Source organism: Hemicordylus capensis, chromosome 6, assembly GCF_027244095.1.
Source record: "Hemicordylus capensis ecotype Gifberg chromosome 6, rHemCap1.1.pri, whole genome shotgun sequence".
Classification (NCBI taxonomy): Eukaryota; Metazoa; Chordata; class Lepidosauria; order Squamata; family Cordylidae; genus Hemicordylus; species Hemicordylus capensis.
The window spans coordinates 91,637,962-91,654,011 of record NC_069662.1 but is presented as its reverse complement, the minus strand read 5'-3'; the positions used below and the strand labels follow the sequence as shown (position 1 = coordinate 91,654,011).

The following is a 16,050-nucleotide window of genomic DNA, read 5'->3' as shown; positions in this document are numbered from 1 at the left end:
TATTGCTTACACTGACTCGCAGCAATTCACCAAGGTTTCAGACAAGAGTCTCTCTCAGCCCTACCTAAAAGACGGCAAGCAGTGCATCTTGGACCTTCTTTCATCCTGGCTGGGGAAGGATGGAGACTCCCCTTCTGCCACCAGACATTGGCCCCTCCCCTGCATCTGACATCAGATGCAAGGGGGCAGGGCCAGTGGCAAGAATGGGGCTGTGACAGCTCCCGCAGAGTTTCATTTCCCCTGTCAGCAGTTGGTGGAATCGCCGAAAGAGAGATCCTAGGATCTCCCTTTCAGTGATTCCACCAACTGCTGACGGGAAATGAAACTCTGCCAGGGCTGTCACAACCCTGTTCTCACCACTGGCCCTGCCCCCTTGTGTCTGATGTCAGATGCAAGCCGAATGCCTTGGGGTGTGCAAAGGAACATCCAGGGGGCAGGGAAGCCACTGGATAGCCGATGTCCCCCAGCCCACACCAAGCTCCCTAGGCCACAGCCAGTTGCAGGGAAGTAACAGCTGCAGGGTTACCAGCTTTGACTGTCTGTGCATATAGGGTTACCAGTTGCGGGGGAGTAACAGCAGGAGAAAGGGCATGCCCTCAACTCCTGACTGCGGCTTCCAGCGGCATCTGGTGGGCCACTGTGTGAAACAGGATGCTGGACTACATGGGCCTTGGGCCTGATCCAGCAGGGCTGTTCTGATGTTCTTACAGTGCTCACATCTCATCCATCCAAATGCAAAGGTATAATGCAAGACTCACCACATGGCTGGAGCCTATAGACAACTGTGTAATCTTGCAGTTATTGCAACCCTGTAGGATGCTTTGAACAACCTCCATGTGATGAATTGTCATAACCACAAAAGAGTTAATATGCATGTAATATGATCCTATTTTAAACAATATTTAGGAATCTGTTGTCCTTTTAAAAAAAAAAATCCAACTTATGGTTGTGATTCACCCAAGTGTGTAGCATTGCCCTTCTAACTGTATTTATTTTTAAAACTGCTTGGGGGAAACCGTGGCAAGATTTCCTTATATACTTGTTGAAGTAATCAGTGTAATTGTTTATAATATACTGTAGAATACTCAGTGTCTGTATTCTCATATGTGTTCAAATGCAGTATGTGGGCCATCTAGCACAATATTAGTGCAGCAGTATGTAGACTGTATTCCCAAGTATTTCAGACACAGAACAGAACGGGATGGTCTGTAACTGGGTAGACCACAGTCCATCAGTTTAAGGCAGTATATAGGCACTACAAGGTCATTTAGATTATAATATTCAGATTTTATATTACGGAGTATATGTATTATTTAAGCTTTTAAAAAAATCTTTCAGATTAATGACTCCATATATTTTAATACTTCTATATACCTCTGTCATAACAGTTCAGAAACTTCCTAGAATGGCACACATGCAGTTAAATCTATTTTAGTGGTCCATGCGTTTCTCACCAATTTATTGTATATTTTTTATTTCTAAGAAAAGAACATTCACAAATGTACATATTGACTTGATTACCAAGGTCTTGAAGTGACCAGAATGCTATTTTAGACGAATAACAAACATCAGATGTTTGCCAAGTTAATTCAATCACAGTAGATGTTAATGTTTAGTAGCAGCTTGTTACAGCATTCATGAGTTAGATGGAACAATAAAAACAAAAGGATGTCCCTAAGAAAGCTCTCTCATGCATAAAAGTTCCATGATCAAAATCTATTCTTGCAGCTTGTGCTCCAAAAACATGGAAATTAATGGCCAGTAAACCAGTTCTATTCTGTGGTGTAAATAATGCCTGGACACTAACTACATGTATTACTGTGTTGGAGAAATGCTGTACCTGTATGGATATGCCAAGCAGAAATCCATCAGGCATCTGCAAATGCATCACCCATAAAGCTTGTGCCTAGATGCATCCCCCACCCACCCAATGTTGAACTGAAAGACCAGGGCAACGTGTGGTTACATGAAGCTTAGATTGTAAGCAAGCATAATAAGTAGATGAGATGGTATAGAGAATTATTGCTTACATGGTGTGAAAGTTAAGGCATGTTCCTTAACTTATCATTTTCATTCTTTTTGTACCACTTGAAAGTTGTAATGCCTTAATTCTCTTATTAAACCAAAGGGGATTTGCCAGGTCCAGACATCATGTTCATCCACAATTTAATCATGATTTAACATGGTGATCATGAGCCTCAATCTTGCACACTTCCCCTATTCTTTTTTTACACAAGGGGAGGATGTTTTCTTCTTCTTGGTGCTGGTGGTGGTTTAGAACAGACCGAGATTTGTCAGGACATTCATATCCAGCAATCCTGGCTTGTTCAAACTAGGGTTGTGCAAAACATTTCAACTCAAAATGGGCTGTTTCGAGTGTCTTGAAACAAAATGCTCACTAAATAAAGGGCCTGTTTCAAGCCTGGAACAAAACAACCCTGTTTCAATGAAAACAGCATTTCAAGCACCATTTTGGAAGCCTATTTTCCTCTTACTGGTTGGTTTTCTGGCATTGGCTTGCGAGCTCCTTGCTTCTTAGTTGGCTTGTTATACAAATCAAGTGTTGTCATGGGCAACTGTGCCCCCATTGTCTGGGGGTGGGGCGGGTGGAGGAGGGAAGGGAGAATATAAAAGGAGGAAATTTCAAAATGTATTCAAAGGGACTGGGAGGTAGAGACAGCCCTTTTAGTGTGCCTCTCTCGAAGAGGATTCATCAGGAGAGGAGAAAGGCTTGAATTTGTAGTTTTCATTTCTAAGCACCAAGTATAATATGCTGTGCTATTGCTGCTATGACTATCCAGTTTTGCTGGAACTCAGTTTGACAAAGGCAGAACTTGGATGCCTCCCTTCCTTGAGTTATGATTTGGTTTATTTGTAAGATAGAGAGGCTGTTCACACACGTTTTGCACGTTAAGAGAGCAAGCTCTCTTAATCTCATTTTTAGAGCGTTTATTGGCTGACAGAATGTGGCGCTCGGGGAGGGGGGATTTGCATAATGCACCATGCACTTGTACGGTATATTATTGGAGTGGTGGGGCGACACGCCCTGGCACCCTAACCCTTGGAGCTGTTGTACGTTGCCATGCAAATGGCTGCCGTGCATGTACGTGCCATGAGCATGTGCATCACCCATTTTCATAGTAATGCAGAACAGGGTGCAGAGAGGGATGCTGCTGTCCCGCACACCTGCTTTTGGAGAGAGCACCAGCAGGCAAAGAACAGTGAGGCGGGGACTGGAAAGTAGACATCGCCTTCCCTGCATCTTAAGGGAACCCCTACCCCCACCCTCCTAGGAGATGTATATATCAGGCAGTATAAAAATATGATAAATAAATAGTAGTGTGCATGAACCACAGTTCAAGCATCAGTTTGGCGAGGGGAGTGGGAAGTGAGAGCTTTAAGAAAGAAGAGAACAGGTCCTTACCTGCTCTCCGCCACCCCATGCAGCTTCCTGCTGGGTTGGCATTCAGCCCAAGTACCCTGCACAGCGCTAGCATGCTCATGGCATCTGCACATGCACAGGCTCCATTTGTGTGCTGGCACAGCGCGAGGATACTTGGGCTGAGCGCTGCCCCAGCAGGAAGCTGCATGGGCTGGCAGTGAGTAGGTAAGCACCTGCTCTCCTCTTTCTTAAAGCTCCCAATCCCCTCCCTGTGCCGAACCGGTACGCGATCCACAGTTTGTGCACACCCTTACATGAGGGAGACAGTCACAAATCTAAGAAATAAAACAATAATGCTTTAACAGGAGTGCTTGCTTAGTTACGGTGGACAGGTTAAATATAACCCTGCCATTATAAAGCCTAAATGCTAATAAAATCCAGTTCGTTCATCCAACCTGTGGAGCATCCGTGTGTTGGAGTAACATAATCCAGCCAAATTTTAGACAGATTCATTGAGATACAACAACTTTAAAATGTTCCTCTTTGGGGTAACTCCCTCGCCGCCTTTACAACCCTTTTTGCTCAAACACAATATACTTTTGGATTTTTTTGTTTAAATTACTCACTTAAATACATTCAAAAATTTGAGGGATTATCAAAGGAATTACCCTTCCTGGGATTTTGGGGGTTGGGTGTGTGTGTGAAAATCCATTGTGTATTATAAGGTTTTAAAACCTCAATGTAAGTTTATACATTTTAATAATGGCAGGTGGTACAGTTAGTTCCTAACTGTCAGGGGCGTAGCAGGGTTGGAGTGGGCCCAGAGACAAGATTTTAAAATGCCCCTCCCCTCACAGAAGCTCAGCTCATGAAGTAAAGAAATCATAAATAGAACATCATCCTAAATTATTTTGTAAATTGTGGACGATGCAAGTCATTTAATGGTACTAGAGAAAGAAATGCTGTTCTGGTAGCTCCAGGTCTTAACACTCACATTGATTTCGGAGGATGAATACAACTGAAGGAAGCCCGGGCGGGTGCGCGGCTGGGGGAGTAAGTCATGTGACTTGCCTCTGGGGGGCTCCCAAGGAAGTGGGCCCCCAGACAACTGTCTCCCCTTGCCCTGTTATAGTTATGCCCCTGCTAATTGTAAGAGCTGTTCGACAATGGAACCTTCTGTCTCTTGTAGTGGTGGGCTCTGTGTTGTTAATGAAGACTAAGATAGATTTCAAGATAGAGTTAGCCTGGGTGTTCTTCATGTTCTTATAGCAAGATATCAGCATTGGGAAATTGTGATGCTAAGATCACCCCTTCAGGATGGGACTCAATTTTGCCTGTTGTAGTTCAAGGGAGGAAGTCTAGAGTGATCTCTAAAAAGTGGTTTGGTTGCAATCCATGCCACGCATACAGAGCTATCTACATCTCCGTCTTACCAGAACTGCCCATTATCCAGTCAGTCAGTTGTTATTGTCCACAACAATCAGTCCACTGCAGGAAAATCTTGTCAGCCACACCTGCAAGTTGGAGGACTGTGGAATCAACACATATCTGCAGTAATGATCCACTTCTTCCTGCCAGGCTTACCCAACAGTTAGCCTGGGTGGTACATCCTGTCAGTAGAGAGGCTGCTGGCAAGAGCTTCAATGTCTCTGCACTTTTGATATTACATAATGAAAGTTCTCCTTCAATGCAGTTGTAAACTGTTCTCTACCTAATTCTGTTTGTGTCTCTCTTGTTCTTCTTTTCCTCCACTTCTCCCCACTGTGAGCACACTCAGTCTCCACACATACTAGAATACTTATCTTACCCACCACTGTATCAATAAGATCTTTATAGAGCCAAAGGGGAAAAAATGCTGTTTAATTTACTCAAGTAAGATACGGTTATGAATGAAGCAAATATGTCCTTTGAAGTACATATACTGCATATGAATGTGCCAAAAATGTTCCCAGAGCTTGTTTTGTATACTGTTGGTAAGAACATCCAGTGCATGTTCTCATTCCATAGAGTGAACCAGTGGGGAACTAACCTTTACTGCACCGATCTGCTGTGATTATATATGTTTTATTTTGCCTTAAATTTATGTCATTTCTTCCCAAATTTTGTAAGCGAAGCAAGATTTGAAAATGTTTATTATTGTTTTTAATAAGTAGCTGCGGTGTTAAATTGCATGAGAATTGGCCTATTGTTTGTACAGCAATGCAGCACGTAGTCTTTTGAGGAATTTCTGCTTTTTTTCATAGGCAAATGGCTTTGAAAATGGCAGTGTTTCAAGATTGTGAATACTGCTGAGGGTAATGGTGCTATGATAATTACACTCTCCGCCATCTGTCTGCCTTTCTTCCCCAAACCGAGACAAGGTAGTTGTGCTCTCTTCAAAGACTTTGTTTGAGCCCTGTCAGTTGACAAGACAGAAATGGGTGCATAGCAGTGGACTACACCCCACTCTGAAAAATCTTGGTATACATTTCCTTCATCAACTATATGCTCAGCCCATTTCATCATTGCCCATGTAATAACAAGACCAGACCGCTGCTTGGTGTTCCTGTTGACAGAATAATCAATCTATCCGTCTAGTGGTATGGTGTCGAAACTGGTTCTTGAAGCATCTTAACCAGCTGTTAAAAGGCAAGACTTACTGTGCAGGAGCCAGCCAAGTTTGCTCTGACAGTTTTTGTTGTGGGTTTTTTGTTCATGAAGTTGTGTTCAAAGAAGAACAATAAGCATTTCCCCACAAAGTAGGAGCTAGCATTAAACTTTTAAAGCCAGGTAATTTAGTCAGCACCTCTGGCCCTGTTAGAAATATTGTGGTGCAGAGAGCTACACCGGATCTTAGTTATGTATCTGTCCTTTATACGTATATAATTAACATGGTTGTATGATTTTTACTTCCACAACTCTCTCTCTCTCTCTCTCTCTCTCTGAGTCTACATTAACAGTTCTTCAGATGCCATGGATATTTTTGTCAACCAATTTCTCAGGCTTTATCTGTCAAAGACTAAGACATTTGCTCTGAAAGGAACCAAAGAGGATAGTTCCCACAAAAAGGTAATAATATAGACCTCCTCAGATGGCCCAGCCCCCAGCACAACCAATTAGGAAAAGGATGTGTCAATAGGAGACCATTGGGACATCCTCTGTGGACTTCCCAAAATTCCCTAGCCAGGAGCAGAGGCAGCCTGTGTTCAGCCCCACCTGACGACCCCAACAGTGAAACCCCGTGTGCATGACATCATGCGCACAAGGGCATGGCTCAGGCTCCCAAGAGTCCCGAGTGAGCTCTCTCCATCTCCTTTCAGACAGCATTTGCTACCTGGCAGCATTTATTTCCCTTCCTCTCCCTCCAGCAGGGCCTGAGCCACTCCCCCATGTGCATGATGTCACACACAAAGGGGGCATGGCCTGGGCTTGAGATAGCCTGAGTGAGCTCTCCCCATCTCATTTCAGGCAGCGTTTTCTGCCTGACAGGATTTATTTCCCTTCCTCTCCCTCACTGGATGCCCCTGTTGTGTGTGACATCACATGCAAAGGAGGAGTGGCCCGCCCCAGTCCTCCCCCTCTAATTTCCAGGCAGTGTTTGCTGGCTGACAGAGTTTATTCCCTTCCTCTCCCTCGAGGGAATAAACTCTGTCAGGCAGCAAACACTGCCTGGAAATTAGAGGGGGAGGACTGGGGTGAGACTCTCCCCCTTTGCGTGTGATGTCACATGCAACAGGGGCTCCAGTGGCCCTTTTCATTGGCGGCCCGGCTTCTTTTAACCCATTCGCTCAATGATGGCTCCACCCCTGTTCCCAGCATTTCCCTTTATTATGTGGGGGTGGAGCTGGAAATCTAAATGACTCCTATACAAATATTCCAAGTACTTATTTGAAGAGAGTGTGTATTGGAACATAATAGCAATAGCAATAGCAATAGCAATAGCACTTACATTTATATACCGCTCTATAGCCGGAGCTCTCTAAGCGGTTTACAATGATTTTTAGCACATTGCCCCCAACATTCTGGGTACTCATTTTACCGACCTCGGAAGGATGGAAGGCTGAGTCAACCTTGAGCCCCTGGTCAAGATCGAACTTGTAACCTTCTGGTTACAGGGCGGCAGTTTTACCACTGTGCCACCAGGGGCTCATAAGGCGCTGCCTTACACCAAGTCAGACCATTGGTGGCTCTAGCACAATATTGTTTGTAGTGACCGGCAGTGGCTCTCTAAGGTTTCAGGCATGAGTCTTCCCCAGCCCTTCCCTGGAGATTCCAGAGATTGAACTTGGAACCTTCCACATGCAAATCAGATGCTCTACGACTGAGCTATGACCACAACCTTGTCCCTACGCACAAACACTTCTTTATTTTAGGCACTTTGCACTGCATTGTGTTTTAAAACCTGATGCTGTAAAAGTATGTGCTCTTTTGGATTTTGATAAGATTACACAGACATTTTAAATGAAGCACAAATTACAGGGTGACATGCTAAATTTCATTCCTGATGAATGGTATAATGCAGAAAGTTTTAAACACTGTTTGCACCTTAGATAAGGACTGTTATCTGAAGATCATTAAGAAAGTTTCACTTCATCTTTTGCTTTGAGTTTCTGTTACTTACACAAACATAGCTGTGAAAATATGCACGATCAGCATGCTGGGCAAGGTAAGCTACAAGACTGAAAATTCTGCAAGACTGGATTCTCAATTCCATAGGTTCCGTAGGCCGACTCCAATTATTAGATAGCTATTTTATAACTGCTTCCCTTGTAAACAAAAAGTGATCTTATGCTGGTTTAGCTAAGATTTTATTCAGAAGCAACTCCATTTTCTCCCTCTCCCTTCCCTCCCTTTTTTTTTCTTCCTCTAACTCCCACTCTCTCTACAGGATCCCCACTGGGACAAACCTCCAAACAACAAACACAGAAGATTACTAAGTAGAATAGAACAACAGCTCATGCTTTGAAGTCCTAAGTCATTTCTTTTAAGTCAACGTCCTCATACCCACTAATAATCAGAGGGCTAGTTTGGATGATATTTCTCACCTTTTTCTTTAAGCAACCCCATGCTACAACCCATGCTTGTGAAACTTGTAGCAATTGCTAAAGTGGTTTGTCATGCAGTGTTAGGGACTTCTGTTGAAGAAAAAGACGTCTAAATCCCACTTGGATCTGAGCAGCTCGTTTCATGATTTTGAGATATTACTATGAGACAGCTGGGACACAATTTGTTTTATTTGTTTGCTTTGTTTTTTAATTTGCCTGGATTTTGAGTTCTGTGCGATTTGCAAGAAGCATATAAAAGACAAACCAAAATTAAAATTGGGCAAGCATACATAAGCTATTAAACACATAACTCCATCCATTTCTCCACTCTTACTAATCTAGTTTCACTAATACCTGCTTCCATCCCTCTCAGTTTGAGGGCCATTTCTCTGCTCCCAGTCCATCTATGAGCCCCTGGTGGCGCAGTGGTAAAACTGCTGCCCTGTAACCAGAAGGTTACAAGTTCGATCCTGACCAGGGGCTCAAGGTTGACTCAGCCTTCCATCCTTCCGAGGTCAGCAAAATGAGTACCCAGAATGTTGGGGGCAATATGCTAAATCATTGTAAACCGCTTAGAGAGCTCCGGCTATAGAGCGGTATATAAATGTAAGTGCTATTGCTATCTATAGCATGCCAGTTACGCAATCGCCAGCATCACAGCCAGCTCCAGGTTTCAGGGGACCTTTGGCAAACAGAGGAATCAGCATCAGACTCTTTTGAGGGCCCTGGGCCCTTGACAGTTGTCCAGTGGTGCTGACCCCTGATGCTGACACAGCCAACATTCCTACACACAAGAGAAGTATTAAAACCACCCTATACCCCCATGATGGCTCTCTAGGGATCACCCATGTGATCCCTTTCTTCCCTTTCATTCACGTCTCCAAACTTACATGAGAAGGCTGAAAGTTTATTTTTGAGGAAGGTACTGCTAAAGTAAAAGCAGGCATAATGTGATTTATTAGAAGCAAACGGCAGCTGTCTGTATGAATAAAATACTAGAAATTGATATGACAAATTATACAAAGTAGTTATTGTGGGGAGACATGAGCTCTCCTGCCAGGATGTACTAGCCTCTCAAATCTCTCCCACAGGCCCTTTATAAACAATAGCTTTAAAAATGCCAATTTCAGGCACCTTTGGATGTTAAGATTTTCCTATGTGGAAAGCTATTTCTTTTAGGAAAATGTGTGAAATGCCACACATAGATCATCTCAATTGCACATGTGTCTTTGCTACATGGCCACATGCAGAGAAGCTGTAACTGGCCAGAACTCACCAAAACTATAAATTTTGGTCAAGAAGATCAAGAAGTATTACATGCAAGACAATTTATCATGGTTTGTATGCACTTCCTTACATGGAAGTACTTTCCATATAGCAGGACTGCACAACTTCATCCCTCCAGCTGTTTTTTGACCACAGCTCCCATCATTCTCGTCACAGTGGCCAATGGCCAGGTATGATGGAAGTTGTAGTCCAATGTCTGCAAGAAGGTCAAAGTTGTACAGCCCTGTCATATAGGAAAACCAAAATGTTGGCAATAGTCAAGAGGCAAGTGCTTGCAAGTTTCCCCCCCTCCTGTCTCTAGTAGGGCAGTATGTTCAATGTAATGTATATAGTGTATATATTGAGAGTTAGAGACTTAAAATGAGAGTTGGGGAATCCCTTCTTTATGTCATAGACGGCTTCTACAAAGACCAAGAATCAGCTGTTGTATTCTTTGAAGTTCAAAAAGAGAAAATCATATGTTTGTTTCCATACTTTCATTTTCATGTTTATCTATGGCATTGTAGTATGAGCTCAATAACGACAGTAACATTAGCAGCTTTGGAAGCAAAGCCATTCATATTTGGTATGTGCAGACTCAAAACCAGTTAAATACAGACTTATAAAGGCAACAGTTGAGATTTATAAAGGCAACCAAAATCAATAGATGTATTTATTTAACTGCCATGGCTCAAGTCAACATGTGATCATACAGAATGATCTACATAGCTAAACTGTAGGTGAGAGAAACAAATAATGAACTCAATTTTTTTTAAACCCATTAATTGTCTATCAGCACACTAGTCTGTGTTGGGACAGTAGTGGCAATGGGAGGGGGTGGCTTTGTCTCCAGCACTGTATGTTAATAAGTTTAAGTTAGTCAAAACAACAAGTGGGGGCGGGAATCTTTTGTATGATATAAAAAGGAACAATGCTCAGTTCAGTAAAAAAGTCAAAATTCCTCAGAGGATAACTAGATTAGAAGGGGGGTAATTTAGTTAGAAAATATAGTGGATTTTTAAAAAACCCTATCAAATGTAAGAAAGGCATTGATTCCAATACAAGCTATTCAGTGCAGGTATATCTGTTTATATTTTGCAGGAATATGATCTTTGGACAGTGGTGTAGTGGTTAGAGTGCTGGACTAGGACCAGGGAGACCCAAGTTCAAGTCCCCATTCAGCCATGATACTTGCTGGGTGACTTTGGGCCAGTCACTTCTCTCTCAGCCTAACCTACCTCACAGGGTTGTTGTGAGGAGAAACTTAAGAATGTAGTACACTGCTCTGGGCTCCTTGGAGGAAGAGTGTGATATAAAATGTTTTTTTAAAAAATATGTAAACAATAACCAGGTAGCCATAAAAAACCATATTAGAGCAGGATTCATACTTGACTGGTCTTGTGGACTAAGCTTGTTTTGTAATCCCCATGTGCCTACAGCACCAGCTCCAGGTTTCAGGGGCCTTTGGTCAGCTGCCCTCCATGGGCACCTTTCTCTCTGGGCAGGCCCCAAGAGAGTCTGACACCACCACATGACGTCCATAGGCACAGAGGTGGTCTCAGGGATGAGCAAGGACCTTCGGCAGCTTCCCCTAATTCCAGCCCCATGTAGCAACAAAGCAATGTTTTTAGTTCTTTCTGACTAGATATTGAAAGCTACAGCATCTGCTTTTATTTTTTCTTTTGCACATGATGATGAAAAGGCATTTAAAATATTATTGTTGTGATTCTGAGTGAAAATAAAACTATAGTTTCTCCCGTTCATTATAAAGAAGCATGATTTAAAGTTTATTCTGTAATTTTTGAGAATATACTGTAGAATTCACTCCCCTCTGGAAGCTTAATGTTCTGAAGAGCGGCATGTATTTGGAAAGTATAGCGAAGGAATATTAAAATTAAATGACTGCTTTGGGAATTACTAGGCTGAAAGAATGTAGCAGAATGACAGAGCTGATTGCTTTAATATATCAGTCCTTCTATTACCACCTTTCCCTATCAAAGACTGGAGGGTATAATACATTTCGCTTTCATTCATGTGGCAAAGTGAGCTAAATAGCCTAGTCCAGTCTGGTTCTCCAGAGCCACTAGCTGTTTGTGATCATTCCTGATGAGAGAAATGGAGGTTGGGGGAAGAAATGCAAGCAGTGTATGTGTGGTCTGGTTGTCACTGAGGTGACAAAACAATGCCAGAATTGCACCACTTCAGACAGCAGGTAGGGGCTCACATGACTGGATGCTTCTCAATACAAAAGCATTCCCTGTACATAGAAAACAAGATGTCAGGGAGCAGAGTAGTAGTATGCTAACTGGGCAAAGAGGCACATGGTGATTCTCTTTATTTTTAACATGGTGATTCTCTTTATTGAGCAGGGGGTGGGTAACTGGCCCTATCCACCCCCAGCACAGTACTTCCAGTGACTGTTGCTGGTGTCTATCTTATGTTTCTTTCTAGATTGTGAGCCCTTTGGCAGCAGCGAGACATCTTATTTATTTATTTATTTATTTACTTACTTACTTACTTACTTACTTACTCACTTACTTATTTCTCTCTGTAAAACTGCTTTGGAAACTTTTGTTGAAAAGCGGTAAATAAATATTTTGTTGTAATTGTAGTCTAGCCTTCCTCCTGACATGCCAGTTTTCTAAATACAGCAAACATTTGTGTGAAGGAGTATTCAGCCATAGGAATGCATACCTGTAGTCTCCAGCCCAGATGCAATTTTATCACCTCACTGGAAACTGGATTGTGCAAATCACACAGGGTTGTAAGCCACATTTTAGAGCCACGTCTGCAAGCAAAGGAGGACAACGACAGTGTTCAAATTTGGGGGCAGTGGGCAGCTTGGGCCACTGTGATTGTATCCTTAGTTATTGTTTTTAGAAGACTACATGCTTTAGAAGACTACATGGGACATGATTTGGCTAAAACTTTGAGGTGAATTAAGGGATTTAACTCATGGATTTCATTAAGCCCCCCACCCTCACCTCTCATCCCATAATTTAAGCACTAGACAAAAAAATGATTATTCCCAGTCCAGCAGTTACTTGGATCTGTCTCCAGCACTTTATCAGAATTCTTGGCTTCCTTGCATTTATTTATTTATATAGTATATGTGAATAACTCCCCAAACTTGCATCTCTGGGAGGTTCACAACAAATAAAAACATGAATTAAAACAGCAGTTAAAACCACTTTAAAAACAAATTCACATTACTAATCTAGTTAAAAGCTTAGGTGAACAAATGTGTGTTGAGAGACTTTTTAAAAGCTTTTCACTTTGCGTGGCAGAGAGAGCAGGTGTAAAGAGAAACAACGGTAGTCTTTATATTAGCAAAACTTGAGATTAATTTTAGGTGGTGCAAATCACTGGGTTTGTAAACAGAAAAAGTACAGTTTCCATATCCTTGTACTCCTTGCCTTGCACTGGATGTGCGAGCTCCAAAAAGAGCTGGAGACAGATTTGAGTAACTGCTAGATTATATATCTCTATCTGTCTATCTATAATGAGGGCTTCGTTCCATCTTAATGTTGTTAGAAACTGCAGACTGAAAACTGCTTCCATCATGTCCATCTTGGTCTCCCCTTCCTTTGTTGTGCTTTGTATCCAACCTGTGAATAGTTCTGGAGAACTTGACAGCTTGCTCACCATTCTCTGATAGGTATTATCATAAGAACATAAAACAGCCCCACTGGATTAGGCCCAAGGCCCATCTAGTCCAGTATCCTGTTTCACACAGTGGCCCACCAGATGCCTCTGAAAGCCTACAGGCAGGAGTTGAGGGCATGCCCTCTCTCCTGCTGTTACTCCCCTGCAGCTGGTACTCAGAGGCAATCCTAACTTGGCTTTTGGATACTCTCCCCCACCCCACCGCCATCCCCACTAACTGTATGTGATTTATTTATTTTTGTAATTTGATGCCAGACATTCAGGAAGTCTGATCATGTAGTATTATGGAGAAAAACACAACTACCACTCTCCCCTTTCATTCCATTCTAAATGATGACCCTGTATTTCTTCCTAATATATCCTGTCTTTTCTAAAATGTTCTGCCAGCCCAAAAGTAAAGTAAAAGTCATTCCAGATTGTAGGAGAGACAGTATATACTGTGGCATGGACCCTAAGAAAATATAGTGTGTAACCACTACATCAGTAACATCTTTCAACTCTTAAAATTGCAGGTATGTAGAACATTACATACCATGTTCACAAGCCCCATTTACTCCTACAGTTGTGTGACAATTAAACTTCTCTGGCAAGAGAATAGTTGAGGTGTGTGTTGCTGTTTTAAGCAGATAATGCGGCTATTTCCACATTCGACAGAAAGCAGGCTAGCCCGCTTTCTGTCGAGTTTTGGGAACCACCGGGCACGCGGGCGAGCCCAGTGCTCCCAAGGCGGCTAGTTAGAACACCCTCCCCTTAAATGAGGTTAACCTCATTTTTTTGCTCATGTGTCGCCGGGGCATGCAGTGACACACAAGTAGACTTCTGACCAGGAGGTTGCAAGCAGCCTCCCGGGCTCGGGGGTCTCTCAAGGATGCACCACGCACTTGCGCGGGGCATCATGGAACTTCCGGGGGCCACACAGCCCCCGATCCCCGCAGCCCCTGCCAGCTCCATGACGGAACTGGCAACTGTGTGGGTGGCCAATCCGGCCACCCAGTTACGAGCAGCTGCTCGTCTGTGGGGAGCCACTCTCCCTGTAGACCCCGAAGAAGCTCTTCTCACCAATCGTGAGAAGAGCTTCACAGTCTTATTACAGTACACCACAGCTTTATAATAGACAACCTTTTTGAGACACTTGGTCCTTAAAACAACAACAACCATTTGATCTGATAAGCTCAGTGCTGATTAGTGCTTTCCCATGTCTTCTTTCATACAGAATATGATAAGATTGCTTGCAAACTCTGAAAAAGGTGGGTATTTAGGACAGATTTTTAGAAGTGTGAAAAATGCATTATGGATGAGCTGGAGAGCTGACATGGATATATTCATGACCTGAAGGCTGAAGCTTGGACTCTAGATGCTGTTAGACATGTGCAATGCGTCTGGAAAAACTGGGATCCATGGGGAAATGAATTGTCATGGCTCCCAGTTTTTGGGAGATTGAATTGTCATGGCACACCTAGTTTGTGTAGCAGAATACAGAACTAAAGATTCTGCTGTAGCCTTTTTAGCCATGCTCTTAATAGATAGTGCAAAAGTGGGAGATGGTAGCAAGCAATGGTTGCATTGAGAGCCTGAAAATGACGGGGGGGGGGGGGTTCAGCCTCTAGACCTTGGCACATGGCAATGACATGATCACATTGCAGACTCTAATGGTCTGATTCAGACCTAATCCAGATTGTAACTTAATTTTTCTGATGTCCAGTGGACACCCAGGCAATTTTCTTTTCTGGATTACTTTCTAGAGTGGACCTATCCATCTTGGCTTTATCCATCTAAGGCCTATCCATCTTGGCTTTATGTTCCAGTGGTACTGTCAGAGTGATTTTTTTTTTTAAATTTTTAGACATCCTGTGTATATCTAATTAGACCAGACACAAATCTCTAGACACAGATTGCAAAAATGAGAGAAAAGCGAGTAATCTTTTTGATCAAGTTCATCTTTCCCCTATATAATTAGCACACAATAAAAAAGCACCAAAGCATCAGCAAGTTTTAAAATGGTTTCCCACATCAGACCCATGCTAAAGATGGTGTCATATCCTCTGGTGTATTGAATCAATTTAAATACCCTTGATCAGCACTCAGCAGTAGAAGCAACATCACTGTGATCATTTTGTGAAATATCCTTCAACAACGACCATAGGTGTTTGCCCAGCAGTTCCTGCCGCATCAAGCCAATTACCTGTGGTTGAGCTAATTTCAGAATGTCATGTAGCCTCTCATCCCACAAAGGTATAATGTCTAGCATATGATAGAGCTTGGAGAATGAGGAGGTCATAACAGCCCCATGGCTTTAAATAAGGGAAGAAAATAAAAGCATGCAGAAAGTAAGTGCCCACAGTACAGTCTCTCTTGCAGAGATGTAAATAATTAACATAGATAAAGACAGGATAAATTGTAATTGGAGCATTCCTAATCCATAACAAAACAATTATGAAAAAAATCGGGTAACAATTCTAATTAACGTTGGTTACTGCCTTTTCTTCTGGGAAAATGGTAATCAAACCACTTATCAACCAGACAGCATAATCCTGATAATTAATCATTTATAGCACTTTTTACTTCAAAGCATGCCTTATCTTGCTGTAATCCATACAACAAACCTGTAAGATAAGTCAGTATTATCTATTTGCAAATGGGGGACTGAAGCTGGAAGGAAGTAGCTTGACTAAGGCCATTTAGTGAGATCATTCTGGAAGCAATATTCAAAAT

At 42.5% G+C, this 16,050-nt stretch overlaps 1 protein-coding gene and 1 long non-coding RNA gene across 3 annotated transcripts in view; one reads left to right on the top strand and one right to left on the bottom strand.

Moving 5' to 3' along the window:
- The window catches only part of LOC128329841 (uncharacterized), a 31,380-nt gene extending 23,197 nt beyond the window's left edge, over positions 1 to 8,183 (bottom strand). The window contains exon 1 of the long non-coding RNA XR_008309816.1: positions 7,983 to 8,183. This is a non-coding gene — a long non-coding RNA (uncharacterized LOC128329841). The remainder of the gene's footprint in view (positions 1 to 7,982) is intronic.
- BBS9 (Bardet-Biedl syndrome 9) overlaps positions 1 to 16,050 on the top strand; it is a 430,545-nt gene that overhangs the window by 381,255 nt on the left and 33,240 nt on the right. The window lies entirely within an intron of this gene.